This window comes from Mirounga angustirostris, unplaced genomic scaffold (assembly GCF_029215605.1).
Source record: "Mirounga angustirostris isolate CCGP_5_RB_7025 unplaced genomic scaffold, mMirAng1.0.hap1 SCAF_4, whole genome shotgun sequence".
NCBI lineage: Eukaryota > Metazoa > Chordata > Mammalia > Carnivora > Phocidae > Mirounga > Mirounga angustirostris.
Genome location: NW_026991712.1, coordinates 44,664,890 through 44,682,705, shown reverse-complemented (window position 1 = coordinate 44,682,705; position 17,816 = coordinate 44,664,890). Strand labels below are relative to the sequence as shown.

Genomic DNA, 17,816 nt, shown 5'->3' with positions numbered 1-17,816 from the left:
GTTCAGTTAGAAAACTGTTGTTATTCACAATAGTGGGGGGAAATGCCAAGCCTTGCAGTTATTGTAATTCTGTTACTGTACAAGTAGATGGACACACAAAGTATTGCTCAGTCTAGCCACCACATTAATAAACACTATATAGGATATTAAGGAGACAAATGAGTATAAAATATTATGTTTAAAGTTTTGTTTAGGAAGTAAGGAAAAGGAAAATTCAGAATATCTGACTGCCACTGAGCCTTATTTCCCAGTATAGAAAATAGGATCAGAGACTGATATTGATTATTTCTGTAGACTGAATCTATTATTTTTAGGCACACAGATGCAGAATTTTATGATTTCTAACATTTATTAAATACTTGTGGCTTTTCAACTGTTCTCATAAGTAAAGATTATAAAGAAAATATGATCAGAGAATATTTTTTGAATTTGGATTTGTATCAAGATCATTTGTTTCATCTATTAAATATGAGTTCAGGAGGAAGGGCATACTCTGCTGATCTCCAGGCATAAAGTGACCCATCTGGCTGAATCTGGCTGATTTTCTTTTGCCTCATCTCTTCATGTCATTCTCCCTCAAATCTATCCTCCCATTTGAAGAGGAAGAAGAGAGCAATCTCCCTTGGAAGAGGAGGATTCATCTTCAGCTAAAAGAAAGGAATTAAAAAAAAAGGAGTAGCCAGTAGCCAGGCTTGCTTGTTAAACCACCAAATAAGGTCTTATTCAGTAATTACTTATTGGGAACATCTATGATTCCAGCATTTTAAAGGGCACACTGAGGGTGAGACTCTGCCCTTACAGGTCCATCTTGTGGTGAGAGGCATAAGCAATTGTAGCGTGGAGTGTTAGGTCCAAGGGCGGCCCAGAGGAAGGAGTGACTGGGTATCAGAGAAAGTTTTGCAGCAAAGGTGATATTTGAGCTGGATGTTGAAGGATGAGTATACACTGATTTATATCCTGCTTATTCCAAAAGGATTTTAAGGGGCTTTGTAGGAGTTGACCAGATCATGGAGGAGTAGAATAGCATTTCAGACACAGGAAGTGCCAAAGCACAGAAGTGGGAAAGGGCACGATATGCTTGAGAAGTCGTGGGAAGATCTGAGGACAGATGATGCACGGAGTACACGTGTGAGCCTGGGGAAAGGGAGACAGCATAACCACTGTGTCAGTCTCTTGCAGTGGTTTGCAAACTTGAGTATGCATCTGAATCCCTGGAGGCTTTTAAAAGCACAGATCCCTGGACCCCATCCCCAGAGAGTTTGAGTCTGCAGATTTGGGGTGAGAGGGCAAGGAATTTACATTTTTTTTTTACAGATTTCCTAGTGATGTTGATGCAGCTGGTCCTGGGACCGCACTTTCAGAACCACTTCTTTAGAGTTTGGATTTTATCCTATAGTCAATTGAGAGTACCTGAAATTTGTGTAGCTTAAGAAAGAAAGAAACAGATTTGGATTTAGAAAGTTTACTGGCAGCTGTGAGGAGAATGAGTGAGGGAAACCAGTTGGTAGATTATTTCACATGTCCAAGAGACAAAGTAAATGAGCCTCAACCCATTTATGGAAAGATGAAATACACTTGAGAACATCCAGAGGCATAATCAAGATTACTTGGAATGATTGAATATGGGGAATGAGAAAACGGAAGGAATCTCAGAATGTTAAGATTATGTTCCATAATGTAACCGAAATACTATAAAATTTATGTATTCAAAGAATCTCATGTTACCAAAATCTTTAAAATGAGGTCTAACAAATCATACAAAATTTCAGATGACTTTTTTGCCAGTGTCATGTGTCCTTTTTCATAGCTAAAGAGAGAGAGAAGCCTTGGTCACAGTCATTCAGCAGTCACTCCTCAAAATGTGTGACATGAAGTCCACTCAGGTATGGTCAGGCCTTCCTAAGGCAGCATCATCTAGGGGTGCTGTTTACCCACTGTGTACACTCAGAACATCAGAACTTTGGCTACAAGGATCAGTTATGGTCTTTCCAGCCTCGATATACTCTTAATAACTATAGGAGGGTCCCCCCATACATAGGACTTTGTAGATACAACATGAGGAATGAATTGCAGCTGGCTGAAAACATAAAATAGAGAAGTATAGATGAGTAACTTGATCCTCAATTGAACCCATAATAACATTCAGCGAAGTTTTGATTTTAGCTTCAAGTTTCTCTTTGCAACTGAGTCCTTAGCCAAGTGTGCCTAAGGAACCATCTCTGTTCTGTTCTCTCTTTGTTGTTGTTCTTAAGGTGCCAGGTTCTGCTGACCCTTTTCTTGTGTTTTGTGCTGTTCTTTCCTCTTACAAGGCTGTTGAAATGGTCAGTTCCTTATACAAACCCTTTTTTATCTTTTTGCAGTTTCCGAATGTTTCCATCACTGTAATCTCTGCCAATGGCATTTCTAAGGAGGTTGCTTTGTTCAGTTCTCATTGCCAAATACTTATAACCCATTAGCTTCTCTTTGTTTTTTGCAGCCCATTAACCCAATATGTCTTTTGCATTGGACTCCAGCCTCTCTGTTCTACCCCTTGCTAGTATTGAGATAGGAATGGAGTGAGGGAGGAAAGTATGGAGTAGAGTGGGAGTAAGGTGTCCTATTTTGCTCCTTTTGAACTAGAAGAATAACTTTCAGATGGGGTGTAAACTGAAAACAAATCTCTCCCTTGGACAGAAATGTTACCCTTTCTTTAACAACATTAAACATAATCTTTGGCTGTAGCCTTTCAGGAACTTTTCTGATTGACTATTTTATGCTCACAAATCATGTGGGGAAACAAAAAAAGCTTTATAGTCATTGTTGAGATTAGAGGGGTTCATATGTTACTCCTTCTTCTCACCTCCTAAATTCTGAACTGAGAGAGACACATGAGTCAGGAAAAGGAAGACCAAAACTTTATTACTGATAGGGTTGATGGGGAATCTGTCTTAGAGTGAAAGCCAAGTAATGACAAACTACTGCCAGTCTAGTCCTCGGACAGCCCACTAGAGGGAAAGTTGTAATCTGTATCGAGGACACATTAACCTAAGCTATCAGCTGTCACCCTCCTCCCAGGTAATTCCTCCCACCACCACGTGGAAGAGCAAAGGGATGGAGGGCAAAAAGTCCAGATAAACACTCTTTCGTGGAAACCAGGGGATGAATTACTCAAGACAGATATATTTTCTAATAAAGTTTTAGTGGTAGTTCTAGGAAAATACTAATGACTAACCACATAGTGTGTAACAACTGACTTCTGAACAGTGTCAAAATCATCTCTTCTTTTAAGATAATTAATGTCAAAGATATTAGGAATTTTAAAAAATCAGGAAAGTTAATGTTTATTTTCCAGTCTACAAATGAAGATGACAAATGGCGTAATTAGATGCATAACTTGTAATAATTCCACCAATGATCTGTTTAATTTAAAAATAGATGATTTGGAGAGTTAAAGTTTTGTTTTTGTTTTTTTAAGTTGTCACATGCTGCTAGTTATTGCCACTCCATTTCTCCACCTTCCACCAGTGCTAAAAGTTCTATCTGGGTATGTGACCACCCCGCTAAAGAAGCTATTGCCCAGTCTCCCTTGCAGATAGAAGTAGCCAAGTAACTAAGTTCTCAGCAATAGAATGGCAGAGTAGAACTGATGCGTGCAACTCCAGTCTCATTTGCTTAAAGGAAATGCCTTGCTCTCCACTTTCTTTCCCCTTCCTGGGTTAAGATACTGAGATAACAGAGATCAGTGGCATCAGGGACTCTTAATGACCTAATCTACCAGAGCCTTTCTACCAGCCTGGACTGGCCAGACTGTAAGATGAGAGAGAAATAAACTTCTGCCTTTTTTAGGCCACTCTGTTTTTTTGAGTCTCTTTTTAATGTCAGGTTAACATTTGTACCAACTAATACAAATATTTATGCCTATTTATGGAACTGTTAAACTATTCAGTAGGAAGAAATCTGCACAATTAGCTATTGTAGTGGGTTGAATAGAGACCCCCAAAAGGTAGGTCTATCCAGAACCTGTGAATGTGGGCTTGTTTGGAGAAAAGGATGTTTGAAGATGTAATGGACAGCACATGTCCTTATAAGAGACAGAGAGGAAAATACAGAGAGGAGAGGGAGGCAATATGAAGAGAGGGAGGGATTCAAGGGATGCATCTGTAAGCCAGAGAACTCCTAGAGCTGCCAGAAGCTGGAAAAGGCAAGGAAGGATTCTCCCCTTTCACAGGGATGACCCAGTCTACACCTGTGAAGGAATAAATTTATCTTGTTTTTAAGCCACCCAGTTTGTGGTGGTTTGTTGCAGCAGCCCTAGGAAACTAACACAGCTATCTAATAAAATTTGATAAATGACGATGAAGAATGACATAGAGAAATTAAAAAATCATTTCTTGTTTTGTTATGAAATACTGAAAGGAGCATAGAGCTCTAATATGAAAGTGGTTCGTTCACTAATTTGTAAGACACCTTGGGGCACCTGGGTGGCTCACTTGGTTAAGCATCCAGCTCTTGATCTCAGCTCAGGTCTTGATCTCAGGGTCCTGAGTTCTTGCCCCATGTTGCTCCACACTGGGCATGGAGCCTACTTAAAAAAAAAAAATTAGGGGCACCTGGGTGGCTCAGTCCAGTAAGCATCTGCCTTTGGCTAAGGTCATGATCCCAGAGTCCTAGGATTGAGGCCCAAATTGGGCTCCCCACTCAGCGGGGAGTCTGCTTCTCCTTCTGCCCCTCTCCCCTCTCATGCTCTCTCTCCCACTCTGTCTCTCTCTCTCAAATAAATAAAATCTTAAAAAAAAAAAGACACCTGGCTGATTGCCTGAGGCATATCAGCCACTGACAGGTGCAGTGTATATAAAAATAAGAGAGACATGGTCCCAACTTTCAAGAGGCTCATAGTCTTCTTGGAAAGGACATAATGAACATGGACAACACTGTTTGATTCATTTAAAAAAAAGCTAAAAGGAAAAAAACTTTATGTCACAGTTTTAGACTACAATTGGCAATGAGAACACCTCCCATAGAATTGTTGGACAAATAAGTTTGACCATCTAAGAAAATCAGATATTCAATTTGTTGTACAACGATCATTCTATCTGGGAAATATGACAAAAACTGTAATAAAAATGGTTCTCTGTATTTCTAAAGCTATCACTTTATAAAAGTTAAGATTATGGACCTGGGCTCCTGTTTTTGTATCTTTATTACAAGTAAGTTGATGAAATAACACAACCTTCTAACCAGTGAACATCTCCAATTTAGAATGTTTTTTAAAAATCTATTTATTTATTTATTTATTTAGTAGGCTCCACACCCAGCATGGAGCCCAACATGGGGCCCAAACTCGACCCTGAGATTGAGACCTGAGCCAGGATCAAGAGTCAGATGCTCAAATGACTGAGCCACCAAGGCGCCCCTAAAAACTTAATAAGGAAAATTCTTCTAGAGTAAAGAGAATTGTTCATAATTCCTCCTCACATCCCCAGTTTATGAAATAAACTTTTTTGTATTTGGCAACCCCATAAATCAGGGATTTATTTCAAAATTATGTCCAAAACAACAAAAATTGCTCTTATGATCACATAGAACGAATGCATTGAGTATTATTCCTTGGACTGCATTTAGACTTTGGTATGAGCAATGCAAGATTCTCCCCTACATAGATAAACTACTAAACAATATGGAATCTATTGTCCAAGTCACCTCTAAATTTTATTTTGGAACCAAAGATCCCTGCTAGATCCTTTTATTGGGAAGGACCTCTCCCCTTAATTACTCCCACTGTCTTCAGCATGATATAGGTAATGTGAAAATCTGATTCTACACTTTCCCCTAGTATTTTAATGTTTCATGTCATTCTTTTTATTTTGATTCACTTCTTATTTTTCACTCAATGCTGAAATTGTATGATACTTCCTTTTATACTAGGCAGTCTTATCTTGGACCCACAAAATGAAGATTTGCTGTATAGGAAACATGTACTGAAAATAAGTATGCATAAAAATACTGGAAGGAAATACACCAAAATGCTCTCCTTTGGGTGTTGGATTTGATTTGTGAAAGAGTTTTTGAAATCTCCTTAGTGCTTTCTATCCTAACCTTCTATAATAAATATTTAATTGATTTTGATATTTGTTTATTTGCAATTTAAGGTATCACCTTTATTCTACATATGGACATAGGTAGGAGGAGACTGCAGTGGGGTCTGTATCACTCATGCTCAAGTGAACACATCTGGGCCCAAAGTTGTCTTCCAGGATCAGATGGAGAAGCTGGAGTATCCCTTCTGAGGAATTCCTTCTAAGGAATCTCTACCTCAGCATGCTTGCAGGGCAAAAGTAGTGCTGAGCTCTTCTCACCAAGCCACAAGGCATGCAGGTAAAAAGAAACCAACCTTCTAAACATTTTACTCAATCCAAATTCATTTTAAGTAAGAAATATTTACAATGATATTGAGAAACTATAGTCCCAAAGGAAAACAAAAACAAATGACATCACTGACATATTCAAGTTTATCTTAAGTTTTAAAAAGGGTAATGAAGTTACATTTTCATTTAAATACCTAGGTATTTACTATAATCTTAGAATGGTATTTACTATATTTACTATAGGTATTTACTAGGTATTTACTATAGGTATTTACTATAATCTTAGAATGCCATATGGTGGTTACGAATTTATTAGGTAGAGACTTGGAATGTATGTGTATATTTGTAGATGCCTAGAATTTTCATGAATTGTCTTTTTTTGCCACTAAATTCTATATACAGCTTATCTCAGTAGTATTGGTTTTTGATAGTATATAATGTTTGATAAACCAATAGCTTTTGAGAGAGGGGCCAGGAAGACTTTTTTATTTTAAACGCCTACTCAGGTAAAGGGCAGACAACAGAATCAGTTTTGTGTTGATGTTGCTATTTCTTCACTCTGAATAAGATTTTTGTTGGACTCACAGCCATTTTGCTTCCTGGGGTGAATCTTCTTTCATATTGTTTTATCCAAGTTTTCATATGGATGTTTTCAAATAAAATATATAAGTGGAAAAATATGAAACCAGTAATGTTGCTTTCCAAGTGTTCGGTGTCAACCTCAAAACACAAAAAAGAGAAAACCAAATGGGACAACGAATAAAGTTGTCTTCTTTTTTTTTTTTAAGATTTTACTAATTTATTTGAGAGACAGCATGAGCAGGGGGAGGGGCAGAGGGAGAGGGAGAAGCAGACTCCCTGCTGATACCAGCCTCCATCCCAGGACCCTGAGATCATGACCTGAACTGACGTCAGATGGTTAACTAACTGAGCCACCCAGGTGCCCCAAGTTGTCCTCTGTTTTTAAGACTTAAAACATTCACTTATAAAAACACTGATATTCTCAGACAAATGGAAAAATGTTCCCCCTGGTGAAACAGTACTTGCTATTATAGGATATATAGTTAAATCAAATGAGAAATAAGGGCAAGCATAGACAAATACTAAAGAAAAACTTCATTGTGCAAATGTTCTCAGAAATAAACTTGGAAAAACATACCTCCTGAGTATAAATATTTCAGCTGAGTTTATGGAAAGGTGTTATCTGTTGAAGTCAGCAGAAATCATGCCTTCATACAATTCTGGCTAGAATATGGTTTTTTAATGATTGCTAAAGTCTCATAGAAAGGTCTGTATAATTTCTTGTTTTAATTCCTTGAAGCAGGAGTTCTTGTTTCCATGTTTAGCTTTTATGCAAATTAATATTTTAAAATACCAATTTCCTAAAAACGAGGGCATGATCATTATTTCAGTTGTAAACAATCAGTTACACTCTTTCCTTTGCAGACCTGCCTTGCAAATATTATGTGAGCGTTTACATGTTAGCAGAACACCAGCTAGCCTCATGTCATGTTTTGGTAATGTCTGTACAGATATTTCATCTGTGGGAGATATTTCATCTGTCCGTCATGGATCAACCCACTAGTAAACCATGCTTATTTTAAGTCTTCTGTTTTTAGCCTAATGATTTATCTAACTGACTTTTGGGGTCTGTTAAAGAACAAAAATAATTTGGAATTGAAAACAATCCATATTGTCACAAATAGAGAGAATGTGTTATAAGGAATAGACTAAAGCAGTTTTAGCTCATCAGATTTGATGGAGGCCATCTGCTTTTGTTGCCTGCATCAATCCCCTTCTTTAGCTTACTTATCTGCTGATTCTGCCATAGAGCCTCAGCTCTATGCAAGACCAGCCCTGATCATGCCTTAAAACAGTATGAATCAAGCTGGCATTTTTTTTTTCCAGAGTTGTTCAGCAAACATAAGAATATACCAGTCAGAACACAGAGGAGAAATATAGCCTGGAGATGTAAATTTAGAAGGCACCAGCATTTTAATGGTTAGGAAAGCCTTGGAAGTGGGTGCAATCATCTAGGAAAAGGGAGTAGAACAATCTTTATCAGTTGTCTAAAATCCTGAGTCAACACAACACCTTCCCCTCATCCAAATTGAGTATCAATAGCCTCAATATCCACATTGTTCCAGCTTTGGTTTTTGTGGTTTATATTATAAAACTAGTATCTCTGCACAATTTTCAAATTACTATAAATTTAATATGCACTTCCAGGTTATACATGCAAAACCCCTGATGAATAAGGAGAGCAGCTAGATGAGCATAGTAACTCAACTAAGGGAATGGCCATGGCTCCTATCCACCTCCCAGCCTTGCTATCAACAGCAAATGAAACCATTTGGCTTGAGATCTTTGAGACTCGGTATACACAAGTCAGAACTTACAGGATGCTCTTAAAGCAGCAGATAATATCTGTTTCTAAACATATGTGCAATGGGAAGTCTTGAGCATTTGCTTTTGGAAACTCTAGCATGGCATAGTATGGTGATTAGTAGTTCTGTTCATCGCACAATTTTAACCATGTGGCTGCCATGTGACTCACAGTAGACACGATTTTATTACCAGTATTCAAATCATTTATGTTTCTCTTAATGTTTGATAGCTCTCAAACTCCAAACCTGGCAAAGCAGATGAACAGGTGCGGGTCGTAGCATGGGTAGCCTTTGTTCAGTGTGGGCGGTCTTGGGTTCACTGTCAAGATTTTGTGGAACTCCGTGGCTGGTTTGTAAGTGTTTTATTACTCTCTATACCCTCTTGTTGGGGCCTTTACTGACACTAGTACCAGTAAAATGTACTATGCAAACAAAAATAGCATTTTTACTTTTAAATCAATTTTTCATGCTTACATTGTTGAGAAATTTGAGTCCGTTCAGGGTACTATTTAATGATGTTTTGCCAGAAAATACCAAGGAGGTCCCTGAGATTGCCTCAAATAATTATATCCTCCCCAATGCTTCTGAGAGGTATATTCTCATAAAGCAAAATTCAAGGGCAAAAATAACCATACAACAACAGTAAAAAGAAGTTATTATTGGGGAATTTGGCTTGAAGCCACAGTACAAAGCTCTAGTAAACTGGTCTGTACACATGGAAGGTTTCTTTTTCTTGAGCTTGTTTGGCCTAAATAGCCTCAAGCTACGGCAGGCTCTTAGGATTGCTCTCTCTTACTTGTTAGCTTCAAAGGCAGCTGTTAAGACTCCAGTGAGCACAATGTGAATTGTGCAGGACTGTTGAATCTCAGATCTGTACCTCTGAAACAAATAATGCAATATATGTTAAGAAAAAAAAAAGAAGAAGAAGAAGGTAGCGGGAGGGGAAGAATGAAGCGGGGGAAATCGGAGGGGTAGATGAACCATGAGAGACGATAGACTCTGAAAAACAAACAGGGTTCTAGAGGGGAGGAGGGTGGGAGGATGGGTTAGCCTGGTGGTGGGTATTGAGGAGGGCACATTCTGCATGGAGCATTGGGTGTTGTGCACAAACAATGAATCATGGAACACTTCATCTAAAACTAATGATGTAATGTATGGGGATTAACATAAGAATAAAAAAAAAAAATCTTAAAAAAAAAAAAAGACTCCAGTGAGCACTAATGGAAATGGAGAGAAAGCTAAAGAGGACCCTGTCAGCTCTCCTGTGTGTTGCTGAAGTAAACTTTTCCTTGTACCCCAAACTTAGGGAGAGGATAACCTTTCTGTGTCTCCCACACTCCCCTGCCTTGTCCTACCAGCAAGCCAAATGGAAGAAACAGAGAGGCCTGCATAACCTATAGCCCCTTGGAAAGCTTTGACTCTTGAAAAAAGCAGATTAATCAGTATCCTCTGATCTCACTAATGCAATCAACCCTCCTCCCTCCTCAATCCCTAGAGTGGCATGAAGAATGTGAATATGGAATGGTATTCTATACCTAAGGAGCAACAAAAGTATCTCAAGTAACTGAGTACATTTCTTTTAAAAAGGCAATGTGTTGTTGCCTTCTTGTTTTCTGTTAGATAGCTCTTTGATAAAAAGGGGCTCTTTTTGGATCCCCAAGTTCAGGAAAAATAAATCAGCCATCTTCTGATTCCTTGGGGACCAGTGTGTAGACACACACACACACACACTCTCTTTACAATAAGTCTCTGGCATTAACCCAGAGCCCTAGTGAGCAAGGCTGAGTCATAGAGTTCTATAAGGACTCTTTTTGTCCCGTTGGCCTACAGCCTAGATAAAAAGAAAGCAAAGAGGCCCCTTTGACTTCTCTGCCCTAGGCCTACACCCAAATTTTTGCTTTAAGAGTCTTGCTACTTTATTAATAGTAAGAAGGGAGGAAAGACAAGTTTAAAAAAAGGAGCACCAAAGGTAAAAGTCTTTTTCTTTTACAACTAGAACTGATCTTATCTGAGTTACCAAGTCCTAGACCACTCAACATTGGGATGTGTGTGTGTTGGGGGGCATCTTAGTACAAAAATCATGTAAAAGGACACACTCTGTGAGACAAAGAGCAGTGAAATTGATATACCCACAGAACCCTGAAGATGCCAAAGTCAGAGCTATTTACTTACATGCAAATCTCTTTGAAGCCTTCAGCTAATGGCTGACTGGCTTTGCCTCTTCACTGTATCTTCCCTCAGCTTCCTCTCTTGAAATGCTCATCAAATTTTGTTATTCTTCAGCAGCCATCTTTTCTTCAATTGGAAGCTTCCCAAGGGCCAACACATGTTTGTCTTACTCTGTAGCACTTAGTAGGCACTCAGTAGACTTTTTTCCCCATTGAATGACATTTAATTGTGCCTTTGACTGTAACATTTATTCAGAGCAGCATTGAGGAGGATATTTCAGGTGAGGGTTTCTTCACCTCCCCCAAAGCTTAGAGTGTGTAGCCAACCTTAACTCTATAAGTATTATCATTTGCATAATTGATGATGTTGGGAAAATTAAAGCTCATACAAATATAGTTTTTGTTCATTACTAACCCTTCAGACTGGGTTTTTTTTTTTTTTTAAAGATTTTATTTATTTATCCATGAGAGACAGAGACAGAGAGAGAGAGAGAGAAGCAGAGGGAGAAGCAGGCTCCCTGCCGAGCAGGGAACCCGATGCGGGACTCGATCCCAGGACCCCGGGATCATGACCTGAGCCGAAGGCAGACGCTTAACCATCTGAGCCACCCAGGCTCCCTGGACTGGGTTTTTTTTTTTAAGATTTTATTTATTCATTTGACAGAGAGAGACACAGAGAGAGAGGCAACACAAGCAGGGGAGTGGGAGAGGGAGAAGCGGGCTTCCCGTGGAGCAGGGAGCCTTATGCAGGGCTTGATCCTAGGACCCTGGGATTATGACCTGAGCCAAAGGCAGACGCTTCACGACTGAGCCACCCAGGTGCCCGTTCAGACTGGGTTTTATGTATCCATAACCGCATGGCCATCCTCCTTTCATAGATCTCTTACAATGTCTCCATAATAATCTGCATTTCAGTTGGACTGTAAACTGCAGGAGGGCAGGAGACCGTCTGGTTTGCTCACTGCTGGATTCCTAGCACCCATCACCTGGCCTAGCCTATATTTAATAAGCATTTGTTAAATGAATGAACAAAATATTCAGGAATCTCTTTCCTAGACACTGATCATGAACCATACTTTACTCATTGGATCACCTCTACATTTTCAGTCACAGACCAGTAGAAGGCTAATGTGTATACTACCTACTGGAGTTACTGCACCCATTCATGTTCATGATGGTTTTAGACTCGTGCTTCAACAATTCTTATATTTCATTAGAAAGACAAAGGATGGAGCGCCTGGATGGCTCAGTCGGTTAAGTGTCTGCCTTTGGCTCAGGTCATGATCCCAAGGTCCTGGGATTGAGCCCCGCATCGGGCTCCCTACTTGGTTTGGAACCTGCTTCTCCCTCTCCCACTCCCCCTGCTTGTGCTTGCTCTCTCGCTCGCTCTCTCTCTGTCAAATAAATAAATAAAATCTTTTAAAAAAAAAAGAAATAGAAAAACAAAGGAAAAAGAAATATCACTGTAGCTGAAATAAATTGTCAAAGATATATGAAACCCAGCTCTAAAATATGTACCTCTAACTTTCGACATTGCAAAGCAGTGCAGAGATCTATATAAATCTGGAAGTATAGGAGTTTTTACTGCATAAAAATTTGTATCAACATTTATGTGTAACTAAATTTTTTAATGATAGGTAAAATCCATTTTTGTGTTTAAATGTGGTCACAAGTAACTCTTGGTTCAAAGTGGTGTTTCTATTTCAGATAATCCTTATAATTCCACTTACTTAAGGTACCTTATATAAAGCACTTTTCAGTATTTAAAGATTTTTATTTATTTATTTATTTATTTGAGACAGAGAGAATGAGAGAGACAGAGAGCACATGAGAGGGGGGAGGGTCAGAGGGAGAAGCAGGCTCCCCGCCGAGCAGGGAGCCCGATGCGGGACTCGATCCCGGGACTCCAGGATCATGACCTGAGCCGAAGGCAGTCGCTTAACCAACTGAGCCACCCAGGCGCCCACTTTTCAGTATTTAAACATAGGTACCAAAATGACTATTAATTTCTTGAGTTATTGAATTTCCAGCAAATTATACCTTATATGTAATTCTGAAGTCAATTTTAAAGCCCGTTGCTGCCTCATACAAATTTTTCTATTTCTTTAAGGTGGAAAATGGAGAGAGCAGAAGATAGTAGTAATATCTTATTTATAAACTATGTGTTTTTAAAAAATACACTTACCATATTTCATGTTAAATACCTCTTAATTAACATTGTCAAAATAATAAAGCCCTCAGAAGTTAGAGCAATCTAGAAAGACTCTACTGAGAAAAAGTTGTTAATGTAAAATATAATATTTAGTCCAGGAAAATTCAAGTTTATTCAATAAACTTTTAAATGCAATTTATTTCTGTAAGGAACAGCTTATGGAGGAGGAAAGACAAGCAGGAGAGAGGAAAGAGAAAAATACAAACCAAAAAATAATATATTTCACACAAAAATAAAGGAACAGAGTGTAAACAACTGAGAGGAGTAAAAAACTCTTGTCACAACTTGCCAGTCACTTGGGATGTAAAATTCAGCATGTGATGCAATTCCCCATGCCTTTTGAAGTACATGATTAAGTACTCATAACCTTGACCTGGAAGCTCCATGAGCTTTCATTCATTATTCATTAATGGGGCTTAAGACTGTTCTACTCTGGAGATACAGAGACTCCTTTGCCTTCAAGGAATATGCAGTCAATTAGAGGAGACAGACAGGTGATGAGGAGATGCTAAAATGGTTTAATATGTACTATAATACTGGAAATGCTATTTTCTCATGTGTGGCAAAAGCATACTAGGAAAATGCTCCAAAAACTCTTCGTTGGGTTTTTATATGTCAGATCCTAAAATGGCATTTCAGGACCATTTTTTTAAAAAAACTGGTGTTAGTTGCACTTAAAATATGCATCCCATAGCAATGATACATAAAATTATTTTTTAGCTTCTTACATAATAAAATTAATACTGTTTTTTATCAGATTCTATTTCAAGTCACTGTAAAACTTCTATCTTCTCCCAGAACTAACCATGTGACCAGCCTGCTTGTGACATCACAGAGCAAATGGAGAAGAAAACTGAGAAACAATGAATTTAGCATTTATTATCTTGCTTTAGAATAGGGTTATGGTAGGGTGCCTGACTGGGTCAGTCGGTGAAGCATGTGACTTGGTTTTGCAGTCATGAGTTCAAGCCCTACATACAGCTTACTTAAAAAATAAAATAAAAATAGAATAGTTATGGTTAGAATATGTTTAAATAGTAATTCCTTTGCATCTGCCCCCAGCTTTTTCTCAAGGGCATTGGGTATGTATGTGGTTCTGGGGGGATGGGCAATGTTGCTGTAGAGAACTATATGTAGCACTGAACACCATTTTGGTAGTTTTGTTTATGTGATAGGTCATGATGATTACTTTGATCTAAAATTAGGTAAAGTTCTCGAAGCTTCATAGGCGTCATTCCATTATCTAAATTGGGCTGAGCAAATAGTCTGTGCAAAAGCTACTCCAAGTAGTTTCTTGTGGAGGATGCTGTTGGGTAAGTTACAGGTGAGGAATTCCCAGGGACAAGCAGGAGCAAAGTCGTGAGGGACCTTATATGTCATGTGAAGGAGCTTAGACTTTATTGGTAAGTTGAAATATTTTCTGTCCTGATGGTATTTCACAATATAGGAGAGATTTAGACAGGGTCCTGCTGCCTAATTTATCTTGTTAAGTGTATGTTAGCATTAAGCTTTAAAACAAAAATCTCAGTTTGGGCAGACGTTCTCTCCCCTCCTCTGAATGAGGCCATGTTACCTGTCAAAGGTGAGATGAGAGGTGATTATGTCAGGATTCTGAGGAGAGTAGTAAAGATTCCCAGTGGATGTTGTGGGTAAAAGGTGAGGAGGGAACAAAAAACAATAGCTGAACAGAGGCCATAAATTTGTAAGGAATTCAGTGCATTCATTGCATGATTTTTTTCCAGGAGTCCTCAACAATGTAGGAGCAGAGAAGGCAAATTTTCAAAAGATTGGGATTTTGCTACAAAGGTGCTGCTAGAGTTATTAGAAACAAAAGATATTGTAAAGAACAGTTACTTTAAAATTATTGACTAATATTTAGGATTTAAATCATAATTTAGAACAATCGCTCTGGCAGTGGTATGAAAGTTCCTTGTTTCTCCTGGAGTAGAAAGACTAGGGGACAAAGCAATAGAAGAAGTGAACATGTATGAAGTCTGGACTTCTATAAGGCAATGATAGCAGAGATGAAGAAGGGATTGATTTAAGTGTAGTTTTTAGACAGAATTAAATGAGAGTTTTGAAAAAGTAGGAGAAATAGGAGATGATTCCCAGGTTCTTGACCAGAGTGACTAGTGAATGTGAATATTCAGGTGGAGGTATAAGTTAATGAATTTAACTTTGGACATGCTGAATTGAGGGGCATCCGTGAGAAAGATATCTAGTAAATAATTGTGTATTTGGTATGATCAGGAGAAAGATCTAGGCTAGTGTTGTAATTTGGGAATCATTGTGTATTGGTGATTTAGATATTATTCCAAGGAGAGTGTCTATAATGAGGAAAGAGAAGATTAAGGATGAATTCTAGGGGAATACCAATATTTATAGGGTAGAGGGATGAAGATACTTCTTAAGGAGATCAAAATAAACAAATGGTTCTCATGGAAACCTTGGGGAAGAAAGACTTCTAAAAAACAGAGTGGTCAAGGGTATTAATCACTGTGAGGGGTCAAGCGAGATAAAGACTGGCTAACATCCATTTAATTTGGAAATTGGTAAGAACAGTTTCAGTTAGTGGTGCTGGCAGAAATCAGATTCCTGTGGGTTGAGGAATGAATGGAGAATGAAGAAATGAATTCAGATTATTTTTTCAAGAGGCTTATTTATGAAGGTACAGAGCAGAGATTAAACTATAGCTAGAAGAGAATTCAGGATCAAATGAAGTTTTTCTTTAAGATGGGAAAGATATGGGTACATTTACTCGTGGAGGGGAAATCAGCAGGAAAAAAATCTTAAGAGATAAGCCAGAAAACAAAATGGATGCCAAAGAAATTAGTATAAGCAGAGATACAGCATGGAGGCTTAGAGGAGGGATTAGCTTTAGACAGAAGACTTTAGATTGATGGGTGGTAGGGAATTGGGGGTTTTAGAAATGCATTTATCAATGCATGTCTAAATGCATCTGAGTTGCTCTCAGATGTGTGATTTCCTCTTTCTTACTCTTTAGAGAGAATGCATGCCAGGCTGTCTTCACTCCTTCAGTCACATCACCTCAGGAGAGGTGGAATTAATGACATACTTAGTAAAGCTGACTAGAACGACTGAGCATTAGCATACTTGGCTGAATTCCAGCCACCCTTCCCTTTTGGGAGAAATCTGCCTTCAGAGAGCATATGTTCTCCTGCTCCTTCAAGGGCACACTTTTCCCCACCACACAGGAAGAGTTGCCTTGGTCCAGCATTGCCTTAAACTTGACTATGTGTGCCTCATTCTATGACTGAGCATTGTAAAGCTCCTGTGACTAACATACACAAAGCCATATCCTACAACCTGGCTTTTGTTAAGTAATAACAATGATATTTTGGTCTCTGTTATTCCTTTCTTTCATTTCTCAATTAGATCGGTGTAGAAGAGTGTTATCTTTGTGTCAGTTAAGCATTTACTCATCAAGAATAGCACTGCCTACATGAATATGGAAGACAGCTTGTGGCTCCCCACGGTCTGCTCTTCCATTATTAATTGGACATGGTTGCCCAGATACAGTCTATATTTCCCAGCCCCCTTGCAACTAAGTGTGGCCATAGGACTTAGTACCACTATGGAAAGTGATCAGCAGTAATGTGTGTGACTTCCACCTCACTTGATTAAAAGGAAGTTACTTTCCCTATTTCTTCTGTCTGGTACCTTAGATATGGCTAGAGGCTTAGATATGGCTAAGATCTTAGACCTTAGATATGGCTATGAGCTAGTTTGACCTTGTAGAGGAGGAATGAGCCCCAAGGATCAGCAGAGCATTAATACAGAGGGAATCTGGGTTGCTGAATATCCATGTAGACTTGGCCCACTAGGCTACCCTGGACTGGGTACCTGACAGAGAAATAAACATTGATCTCATCTAAGCCATTGTATGTTTGGGGATTTTTCTGATAGCAGCTTAGCCTTTACCTTAAAAGCCAGGACTGAGTTGTTTGGGCCTTAAATAATATTTTAAGATCCAGAGATTTAGATGGAATTTGATCTACTAAAGTCTTTAGCTATGAACTAGACCACTGGAGTATAGATACTGTTGTTTCTTAGATAAATGAATAGCATAATTTCTAATATAAAAAAATGTGACAACCATGGATATAATATTAATATGTTCCAAGAATGGTAGGTGAGACAGAAAGCTCTGTTTATGCTTGTGTGTACAAGAAAGGAGGCTAAATAAACTTATACTCACTCTAATTCTGTTTATTTGTACCAATTAGTTTTCATTGACATTAAGAAAGTTTAGTTGAGAAATTGTTCTGGGCATTCCAGGCAGAGAGCACAAAGAGCAAGCATAAAGTTCGCAAGCCACCAATGAACTCGGCGTGCTCAGGGTTAGGAAGAACAGTGTGTCTGGCACACTGGTGAGGAACATTCATAGAAAGTGAGTTTAGGCAGATTGGCAGGTCCTTGTAAGTCATGGTAAGAAATAGGGCTTTTATTTTAGGTGTGATGGAAACCATTAGAAAATTTTAAGCAGCTCAGTGGCATGAACAGATTTGCCTTTTAAAAATACCTCTCTAGGGGCGCCTGGGTGGCTCAGTTGGTTAAGCGTCTGCCTTCGGCTCAGGTCATGATCCCAGGGTCCTGGGATCAAGCCCCACATTGGGCTCTCTGCTCACGGGGAATCTGCTTCTCCCTCTTCCTCTGCCTACCTCTGCCTACTTGTGCTCTCTTT

At 38.8% G+C, this 17,816-nt stretch overlaps 1 long non-coding RNA gene across 1 annotated transcript in view; it reads left to right on the top strand.

The window, feature by feature from the left end:
- Window positions 1–17,816, top strand: part of LOC135364095 (uncharacterized) — a 103,214-nt gene that overhangs the window by 6,441 nt on the left and 78,957 nt on the right. Inside the window, exon 3 of the long non-coding RNA XR_010410609.1 lies at window positions 6,129–6,354. This is a non-coding gene — a long non-coding RNA (uncharacterized LOC135364095). The remainder of the gene's footprint in view (window positions 1–6,128; window positions 6,355–17,816) is intronic.